The sequence below is a fragment of the Diceros bicornis genome, chromosome 15 (genome assembly GCF_020826845.1).
Source record: "Diceros bicornis minor isolate mBicDic1 chromosome 15, mDicBic1.mat.cur, whole genome shotgun sequence".
NCBI lineage: Eukaryota > Metazoa > Chordata > Mammalia > Perissodactyla > Rhinocerotidae > Diceros > Diceros bicornis.
In genome coordinates this window covers 58090423-58101551 of record NC_080754.1, presented here as the reverse complement: position 1 = coordinate 58101551, position 11129 = coordinate 58090423, and the positions used below count along the sequence as shown (strand labels likewise).

The following is an 11129-nucleotide window of genomic DNA, read 5'->3' as shown; positions in this document are numbered from 1 at the left end:
TGGGAATGTAAATTGGTGCAGCCACTATGGAAAACAGTATGCAGATTCTTCAAAAAGTTATAAATACAACTACCATGTGATATAGCTGTATTTGTTCCTCTGGGTATTTACTGAAAGGAAACAAAAACTCTAACTTGGAAAGATGTATTCACCCCCATGTTCATTACAGTCTTATTTACAATAGTCAAGACATGGAAGCAACCTGAGTCCATCAATAGACGAACGGGTGAAGAAAATGTGGTGTGTATGTATTTAGCCCCAGCCTTCATGCCTTTATTTCTCTCGTTTGCTTCTTTTTTTGTCTGATCTTAAAATCTGAATCATAGAGCACAAAAGAAAAGACTCATGAGGGGAACATGGAGAAGAAAGGGAAAATGACCACATTTATATTTTGATCTCATCACAGGATCAACTGGAGACTGCTGAGACAGAAACGGAGACCTCATTTTCCACTAATCAGTGTGTGGATATTGTGTGCAATGTTTGCATTTATTTATTTATTTATTTATATTTTTTTGCTGAGGAAGATTCGCCCTGAGCTAACATCTGTTGGAATCTTCCTCTATTTTGTATGTGAGCCGCCATCACAGCGTGGGCATTGATAGATGAGTGATGTAGGTCTGCGTCTGGGAACCAAACCCAGGCCGCTGAAGCAGAGCACCCTGAACTTAACCACTAGGCCACCAGGGCTGGCCCTGCATTTATTTTTTTATCAAATAGTTGTCCTTAGTAGTTGTCCATAGCCTTAGGCACTGCACTAGAGATTGAATATCTATTGCTTAACAGGACAGGATCCTTGCCTCAGAGAGCTTACTGTCCAGTGGAGGAAAAAAAAAATGAGACAAAAAGAAATTCAAATACAGTGAAATATAGATACAGATATTAAAATATAGGAAATACCGAGCTGGCATGTGGCAGAAATGAGAGGCATTGAAAATTACCTGAACTAACAGGGTCATGAAAGACTTTCCCGAGGCAGTTGCCCAAAAGGACCTATGACCTTTTATCAGGGTAATTTTATATTAGGGAAAAGGAAATAATAAGACCTTTCAGAGACTGCTGGACACTGGCTCTGAACTGACACTAATTCCAAAAGTCTGCTGTATATTACAGTAACTATGCCCACCTTGCCTTTGGCGGTTGAGTGCTGCCTCTTGACTCCTGCCACCTCCAGATCCAATTTACTCCCATTGCCTTTAGGTTTCCCAGTTGAGTGGCTTCAGTTACCATTGTGAGGTCTGGCCTAGAGAAAACAGTGATCAAGTAGCATTTCACAGATGCTGGGGCTCCCCTTACAAATTTATTTCTCACAGTATTCATGAAAGGTAGGCTTTCTGGATCCTCCCAGTGTGATTGAGTAGATCTTAAATGACAAAGCTGCTTTAACAATACAATATCCCTAAACCTTTGAATCCCTTCCTCTACATTTAACCAAAGCAGGTTGGGCATTTCCAATTTTCTCCTATCTTTTGGTCCGTTTTCAGCCAACCAACACGCAAACTGTTAGAGATCTTGCTACAATGTTAAATTCAGAATTTCTGCTTAGTGAGTCCATATCCATAAATTCAGCCTGATCCTACTTTATGCTCCTTCCAACATTATCCCACATCCTTTGCATCCATTCCCACACTTGTCCCCAGATTTCTGTTTGTATAAATTAGAAAACTCAAGTAGTTCTTCTTTTGCAGTATAGCAAACCTCCTCATAGGTCACACTTTGTACCTCACTTTTAGAGGCATGCTGGGACTTGACTTTAGTTATAGGTCTAAAAGCAAAGAGGAGTGTTAGGAGTGGGTCCTGAGGAGAATCAGCATTGTCTTGCATGGCAACTGTCTCAGGGGAGGCCACTACAGTTTCCTCAGGCGATGCAGGATTAATCCTCTCAGACAGAGGTGGAAAGGCCAATACCATTGTGAGTGGTGAGGTCAATATCAATGGGAGTGGGGTGCTGCTGCCACTAGGGATAGGGAGGCCACGTCTGCTGGAGGTGGGATGGCTAAATTCCACTGCGGGGTGGGGAGATCTCTTCCACAGGCAAAGAAGACTCGTCAGAATTTAGGGGCTCCATGACCCCTCGTCTTCGAGTCTTTCCACATATCCTCATTACAATTTATACAATCCCCTTCTTTCCTAATCAACGTCCTCACTTTAACAATAGATGCCCTGCAAGGCCAGGAGTTCAACTTGTGCTGTAATTTAGCTAGTCTCATGTTGAGGCTCTATGTTTGATTTTCAGCAATTTCAGCCTTGTTGCTACAGGAGATAAGGCTCTCCTTCAGGGGACACATAGAAGCTCTGATGTCATTTATACTAAACTTGAGCTGATAATTGGAATCCCTGAGCTCATCCTTTTCTTTCACCACTTTGTTCAGGGACATTCGGAGCCACCAAAGTTATTAGATTCATTAGTTTTCAAAAAAATGTTTAAAAGTGTCATATGCAGAGTCACCTAGCTCCTTGTTTCTTTGAAGTCATGGATTAGGAGCATCTAATGCATATAATTTGTATACCTCTATAAATAGTTCATACCATAGACTATCAGTGCTCTCTTTACTACTAGAAATAGAGTCATTAGAGTCTTTAAATCTAACCAGATTAGAAAGCCAATTCCAGAAACCTCAGAACCAATTCATAAAACTCATCCTTAAAATTCTGTTCCTCTAGATCCACACTCAGTACCAAAATCTGTATTTGTCAGAGTTCTCTATAAAAAGAGAACCAATTTTTATATATATATATATTTACTTATATATTTATATAAGTAACATTTAAATATAATATATTAAAATATATATAAATATATTTAAAGGGCTTTATTATAAGGAATTGGCTCACATAACTATGGAGGCTGAGAAGTCCCACAATCTGCCCTCTGCAAGCTGGAGACAGGAAAGCCATGGTGTCAGTATAAGTATGAAGGTCTAAGAACCGGCAGAGCCACTGCTGTGGATTCCAGTCTGGGTGTGAAGACCTTAGAACCAGGAGTACCAAGGGAAGGAGGAGGTTGATATCCCTTTCAAGCAATCAGGCAGGAAGGGCTCAATTCTTCCTCTCTGCCTTTTCTTCTATTCAAGCCCTCAAAAGATTAGAGGATGCCCACTGGGGAGGGGAAACTCCTCACTGAGTCCACCAATTCAAATGCTAATTTCTCCCAGAACCACCCTCACAGACACACCCAGAAATAACGTTTAGCCAAACATCCGGGCAGCTAAGATCCATTCAATTTGACACATAAATTTAACCGTCATAGGCACCAATCCTTTCACGAGGGCACCACACCCGCAAACTCATCCAAACTCAATCACATCCCAAAGGCCCAACCTCCAAATACCATCATATTGGAGATTAGGGCTTCAAAATGATTGGGGGGAGGTAAACTCAAATATTTAGTTAATAACGAAGGTCATCAGATGAACATGTTAGGAAGTCCATTTGTGCTGCAAATCTGAGCAGAACAACCTGGAGGAAAGTATCTGCCTAGGGTAGTGATAATAAGGACGAACATAAATAGATGTATTCAGCGAGTGTAGGAGGTAGAATTGATAACTCTTAGCAATTAATTGGATTTGGGAGATGATGAAATTAAATAAGACCCAGGTGTATGGTGCTGAAGGCATATTGCAAGGCACCATGAATAATATATTACAGATTATTAAACTCTCACACCTTTTCCCCAGGCTTCTTCCCTAAAAGTTGTGAGAATCTGTAAGTAGGTAGAATCTTTATGTTGAATGCTTCAATTCTACCTCAAAGATCTTGATTCTGTTTATTTTCTGAACTTTAATGATGTTCTACCTCTATATATGTTAACATACTAAATAATACTTTGAGATAACAAGCAACCAAAAAAGATGTCTGTTTTCTCCCAGAAGAGACCATTTAGCAAGAAATAACAGATCAAAGGGAAACACAGTGAGACAGAAAAGTGTAATGAAAGTACTCACAGCTTTCCAAGTCTAATTATTTTTCAATAGTTCTCCCACAGAGAAAAATGTAGACTTAGTTATCAGGGATCATCTATATTTGCAAAAGAAGTATTGTCAAAGAATTATACAAAAGGATACTAAAATTATTGAGCACCTAGTTTGTATCAGGAACTGTGTTAGATCAACATCGTCACCTTTAATCTCCATAAGACCCTACGAGGCTTTTCTATTTCCAAGATAAAAAAACAAGGTTGGTAGAGTTTATGTAAATCACCTAAGTCCAGGGGAAGGATGGTGATAGAGCTCAAATGTGTTTGCCTCTTTACATTAAACGCTCACCAGACAGTAAGACTTTCAGAAGTACTACAGAAAATGCAATTTTAAGTTTCAAGTCCCTCAAGTATCAAAATTTAACTTCTAATTAAAAGAAATTAAGTTTCTACATCTAAAAGTTTGGAATATAGGCAATAATATCATTACGACAAAAAATGATGACAAAGCCTCAGGAGAACTTTTCTAGGTATGGAGCTGCAGGTTTACGCCAGTTACACGAATTATAATCATCTTTAAGGAGCAGTCAAAAGTTCTATTAAATAACAACCTCTTTGGTTTGAATGTTACCAACAAATAGCCTATTTAGCATAATTTAATAAATTTAGATATTAAGTCATTTACTATAAAATGTTATCAGTCATACTAGTTGATCAGTTTAAATAAATCAATATTCTAAGAAGAAAAGTAATTAAAAGAACAGAAGTTTACCTTAAATTATTTAATATATTAAAATATATTTGTTCCTTTTAAAGCCATTTTTAAAATAACAGCATATGTATCTTTTTTTATATTTCATAATTTATATTTTTCTAGAATCCACAGTCTGATAAATAAAAGCAATAACAGAGTATTTCACAAACTATTGTATAATTTAATTCTTAAAAATTTAATTTCATAAAAAAACATGTGCAAGTTCATACTGGCTAACCTAAAAATGCTATGTTTCATCTCTGGTCTAAAATACTTTGTAAGAGATTTATTTCCAGCACTAAAAATAATCCCATCACTATTTTTCTTTTTTACATGTTTTACAACAAAATGTTTGTGTTCTTAATCAAAAAGATCCATAGACTAATTCAGCATGTAAAAAATAATTTTACCATAAATCCAAGACAACGCTTTCAAATCTACTTTTATGTTCTTTTTTCCTCCTCACATATAGAACTTCTCCACACATCACATTTCTGGCAGCTGTTATGACACTTGATGTTGGTCAGGTACCAATTTATCCCTAAAATTGACATCAAAACGGTTAACCAGTATTAAATCCATCAAATATTTACATAGCACAGCACATTAAGCTTTAGACACCTGGCAATTAAACCACATAAAAATAGGACAAGACCCACATTCTACATGTTTACAATCACGTGTTCACTGTTCCTATCTGGCAACTGTACACTGGTTCAAAAGGCAACAGAGGCAACAAGCTGTTACTTCAGAGGACAATGAACACTACGATCTGGAAGCACATTAGGATGTTACCCCACTAACACTGTACCCTCGCCATCTTTCTCCAATGTGGTCTCATAATTCTAGAATGGGAGGTCCAACTAACAGAACTGTTGTGTTTTCATTTTTTGAAATACATGCTATCTTTAGTTCTCCTTGAGGCTTTAATTCAATTATTCTATTTATTTTTACAAAAATACAGAAGTTTCCTTTGGAATAGCCAAAATCAAGATCATGCACACCACTGCATGCTTGAAGTAAGAAAATAGGAAACTTGACATGCAACAGAAATTGGACCTTTCTAGCCAAAAAGTGCTCCACAGGACAGACTGTGTGATTCTTTTGTTCTTCTAAATCGTATGGCTTTAGAAACTTCTAAAGGTCTTCAAGGTACCCCTTATAGGAATTTGGGTCAGACATACTGAACGTGTATTCCAACGCAGTCACTGGTTTTGGAAAAGCCCTGAGTCCTGGACTAGGAATCTGGTCAGGACATTTTGGAACCTCATCGTTCATAGTCCGCAGCATAGCCCACGCTGTGAATGAAGAGTGCAGCCAGGAACCCATAAAAGACTAGGCCGCAGAGCACGATGAAACCCCAGCTTTCGCGGTGTGCCCCAGGAGCTGGCCGGTGGTCGGGTTGTGGATGAAGCGCTTCCACTCCGTCAGGCTCTGATTGAAGGACTTTTCTTCGTCGTGGTGTGTGGAGGGCCAGGGGAGCAGTGGCCACGCGGATGGACATGGCGAGGACACAGGCACGTCCAAGCGCAACCGGCGCAGCCCTGGCACAGTGGCGGAAGGCTGGACAGCCCGAGGACACCTCCTCAGCGCAGAGCGCACTCCAGCCGCCTCCACACGTACCGGTTAATGCCGATTTCCATGCCAGGTGCTCCAATCAAATGACGCCATAAATTAGGTGGTGTTTACCATTCTCGAGTTGATGGAAATAAATTCCAGATTATCTTTCATTAAGTAATAAAAATAGTTAATGGCTGAGCTAAGATTTAAACCATTTTCTGACTCCAAAGCAAGTGTTATTTACTAGTACTTGATACCAATACTGTATTATTAGTTATGATTTTCTTTTTTTGTTCATTCAGCAAATATCTTTTGAGCACAATTAAGGCTAGCCACTGCTCTAAGTATTAGGAACACATTAGGAAAAATATAGACAGAAACTACTGCCCTCTTAAGAATGACAATCTGGATTATTTTGAGTTATAACATTATGTGATTCTTAAATATTAAATAATATGCAGTGCCTAAACATTTTAACAACTTCCCGAGCCATAGGTTTTATAAATCCATGTATAAATCTCTAGAACCTATAACAGAGTCAATGCTATTACCACGTTTAAAATTCAATTTTTCAGTAACTTCCAAAATTCAGCTTTAAAATTGTACATTTTATCACATAGTATAGAGAAAATAATGAAAACGCAATTATATGTGTATGTTTATTATAATTAGCAATAATTTTAAATCCAAACCAATATATTCCAAGATGTTACTTTTAGTATGAAAATATTTCATGCACAATAGTCCTACTGCTATTATCTGTTCACACTTGTTAGCAACCTGAAGTCTGTAACTTCCTTACATAACCTTCAAGATAAAGTAGAGTCAGAGTGATGTACTACTGATGACAAAATATTTTTATTTAAAAGGACCTAAAATATTTGTAGACACAGTCTACTTTTAAAAATAAAAAGGTAAACATTATGAAAAAAACACTTGCAAAGAAGTAGGAACCTAGATTGATGCCTATTTTTCTCTTCATATTTTTAACACTAAAGAAAACAAATACTATTTCCCTGTCATACTCAAAAAGGGCAATCAAATGCACTTCAAAGAATTCTGGTATCTTTATTGCTTTGTTCTTAGTGACACTGACAACAGCTGCTATGTAAACCAGATAAATACCTTGGACTTCAGACAGGAGCCCGGAAGAACACATCCCTAGGGTTGCTTTATTTGTTGACTGCCGTACTGATTATCTGCTACACTGAAGACACTTCTTTAATAATTGAAATTCCTGTGAGGGGTTTTTTCTTGAGCAGCATCATAAATGCAAACAGAACTGAAGCTCAAAGACTTGCGCATCCACTTCTGTGGATCTCAAAGCCCAGTAGAATATTAGATACTTAATGAAATCTGTATTTTTTGGATCCTTGAATAGTGTATTCTTTAAAAATTGTGAAGATATGCCCAGAGACAATAATGCCTAACTTATGAGAATGGAGGCAATAGGGTAAAATTACTACATAAATAGAATTTGCACAATATGCTTATGTGCTAAAACCTTAAAAAGTTCATTTTAATTTTACAAAATGGGAAAATTTTTGTAAAGTATATAACATTTCCTGAAATTATAAAAAGAATACTAGCATACCATAAACTAATACAGAAGTACTAATATTAATCACTGTGCAGTAATGTAACCATTTTATTCAATATATTTGTCTCCATATGCAAGTCATAAAGCAACTTTCCTTCTTTTCCCAGTCTCTTCAAACTTACTCATTAGCCTGGTTCTGTGTGCTTCTGGGATAAATTCATGGGTAGGTCCGCAGGTACTTCCGTGCCTCAAAATAATTCCATTTCATGAGGTGAAATTTTACAAGTGAGCATAATAATCAGAACTCTGAACCTCAGTTATGTTAAAGCTTCTCTCCATCTCCCACTGAATGCTGCTTCAGGTCTGGAAGTGTGTACTTGAAAGAAGAAAATGTCAGCTCATTTCCCGCTGTGCCAATTTCTCCCTCATTCCTTAGCTTCCTCTTCTGATCCCACAGCCCCCATCAAGGGTTCAATGAGAGGAGAGGTGATTTGGGGTGAGGACAGCTTATTTCTATTTGATCTGCTTTTGGCCCTCTCTCAACCTGGCAGATATTCAATGCTGACGTCTTTCCTGAAATGATTTTCTCTGTGTTTTTCAGAGAATCCCCCCTCCTACCCTGACAAGTTCCAACTGTGGCTACCTTGTTATTGAGGTCTCTTCCAGCTGACCTTTATGCCACCCCCCAACCTAACTCAGCTTGGGTCTAACAGGACACTCGTGTAGTCTTCTCAATCCTAGTCCAGTTGAGTGAGGTCCTTTCAGAACCTGACAAATTCTTTTGTGGCCCACATTTGAGCCAAGGAAAACATGTACATTTACCTTGCTATCTGTTCTCCCACTTCAAGCAAATAACAATATTCTTTTACCATTATATTTTTAGGATGTGTTTCAGACTCACTTCTGTGGTCCGAAATACTTGGGAATGTATGGGAAGCTTTGCTAGTGGTTCTCGTGAAAGTCTTCTCATTTGGTTTAAGGTGAGGATGAGAAATGCCACAGCGCTCCAACAATTTCTGCCATTGTAATTCTGCTTGTCTCATTAACCGCACCCTCAATTTTCTTTCTACCCTTTACGTATCCTCAAAATAGATGGTGAGCTAAGAGCCCAAAACCATTTGTCAGCTCCTCTTTTGCAAGTTCTTTATACATCTTCTAGCACATTCCATTGGTATTTGAGTGTTCTTGGCCTTGAGCCTTAGCCAGAAGGGGCCAATTTTTTTAGGTCAGTTGTTGACTCCCTCACTAGATGGTCACAGACTGCAGCAGCAGTACCACCACGGCACCACCAAGTTCACGGTTTTCTGATCCTCACAAATCCAAGCAAGGTCGGCTTCATGCCATTTTCAGAGGAGGATATTGGTATCAACTGAATGTTTGTGACCCCCCCCACCCAAATTCCTATGCTGAAGCCCTACCCCCAGTGTGACAGTATTCGGAGATGGGGCCTTCGGGAGGTAATTTGGGTTAGATTAGGTAGGGTGGGACCCTCATGATGGCATTAATGCCCTTATAAAAAGAAGAAGAAAGAGATATCTCCTTCTCTCTCTCTCTCTCCTTGCATGCAGGCACTCAGCGAGGGTCGTGTGAGGACACAGCAGAAAGAGGCCATCTGCAAGCCAGGACGAGAGCGTGCACCAGCCCCAGTGGGCCAGCACCTTGATCTTAGACATCCCAGCCTCCAGAACTGTGTGAAATCAGTTTTTCTTGTTTAAGCCACTCAGTCTATGGTATTTTGATGTGGCAGCCTGAGCTGACTAAGATAGATATCAAAGTTCAAACTCTTGGAAATATGTCAAAACTGTCACAGCTAAGTGGCTGAGTCAGGATTCCAACTGAGGCCTCTTTGAACGTAAGCCCTCCTCGTTTGAGGTAGCACACTGCTATCTCCTGTGGCCTGGACTTCTTGGACATGCCTTTGTGACAACGTTTCACAATTTTTCTGCTTCTTCCATAATTGTATTCATGCCTTCACTAAATATTTCTCAGTATCTTAAATTGGGCTGAGACTTACTTTCCCCTTGGCTGCCACTAGCAGCACCTCTGTTCATCCTTTTGGTTTGTGTGTATGTACTGTTGTAATCAGCCTATGTGCATATACACACTCTGTATATTATATGTATATGTGCACATATGTATTTTTATTTACAGTATATTCTAATAATGCCGATTGCTACATTTTGTTAACTACTCATACCCAGAGCCTTGCAATTTGTGTCTGTACATTCCTTTGAAGGTAAGCTACATATTTGGATCTCTTCTATTAGCAACATGCATAGACTTGAAAATATGATCTAATTGTTACCTACTTTGGCTTTTCAGAGGCCTGCAAGGGATCAAGATGTTTTAGGGTAATTCATGTTAAATGATCTTTCATAAAACTATGTGAAGATTTACATTTTTGATAAATAAAGCATATAGCAAAACAAAAGCCAGAAACATAATGTGCTATAATTCTACATAAATCCTAACAGGCCCTCTCTACCATGTTTCATTTGGGAAGTCCTCTCTCTGAAGGAATAAAGGCCTAGAATAGCACCAGCCCGTTGTTAGCGTTACAGCTTAACAACCTTGCGTAGAAAATCTATTCTAACTCACCAGAGCCAATTAAATTTCTGATATACTTTCCTATTTGATTACAAACAGCTTAAATTATTGTTAAATTATTTCAATATTCCACATATGATCTGAAATCAGTCAAATATTTCCATATTTCTTTCCTTTAGAGAGGATATTTACTTGGCATTTATCCAAGTGTATGAGAAAAAGCAACAGATATGTTGAAAGGGCTGAGATGTAATGATCACAAAACTTATAATAAATAAAATATTCCTGTGAGGATCTCAGTGGGGTGTTAAACTTCAGAATATGTAATATATCTCAGTTTTCTTTGATCATGCATGTGTTTAACTAACTGAAGAGAAAATACATTTTCTAGTCATCTGAGGTTATTATTTCAGATCAATTCCATTTTGAAAACAAAGTGATACAGATTCCTACTCTATAAAAAGAGTGGAACTAAATCACTTAAATTTATTTCCAGCTCAACAATTCTGCTTCTAGATATTAGTTTTTAATTCTTTGTAAAAATAAAAGCTCTCCTATAAATCTAATCAATATTTTTTGGAAAGAAGCCTGAAAAAGGCAACAGATTATACAAATATAAGCTATTTGGCACAATAAGGTGAACAAAGTCTCCTTAATTTCCTAAACAAGTATTATTAAAGAGAAACTAGAACTCAGGTACACAAGTCACAGTGGTCTTCAGCATTGCTAAGAACTGTATACTTTGTGTCCTATAGGCTAGACCTCACACATTTCAGCTGCTAAAATTTAGACAATTTATACTTTGGGATAAT

At 38.0% G+C, this 11129-nt stretch overlaps 1 pseudogene; it reads right to left on the bottom strand.

Moving 5' to 3' along the window:
* Window positions 1-5507: 5507 nt before the first annotated feature.
* Window positions 5508-9821, bottom strand: LOC131414617 (sodium/potassium-transporting ATPase subunit beta-3-like; annotated as a pseudogene).
* Between the last annotated feature and the right edge of the window lie 1308 nt (window positions 9822-11129).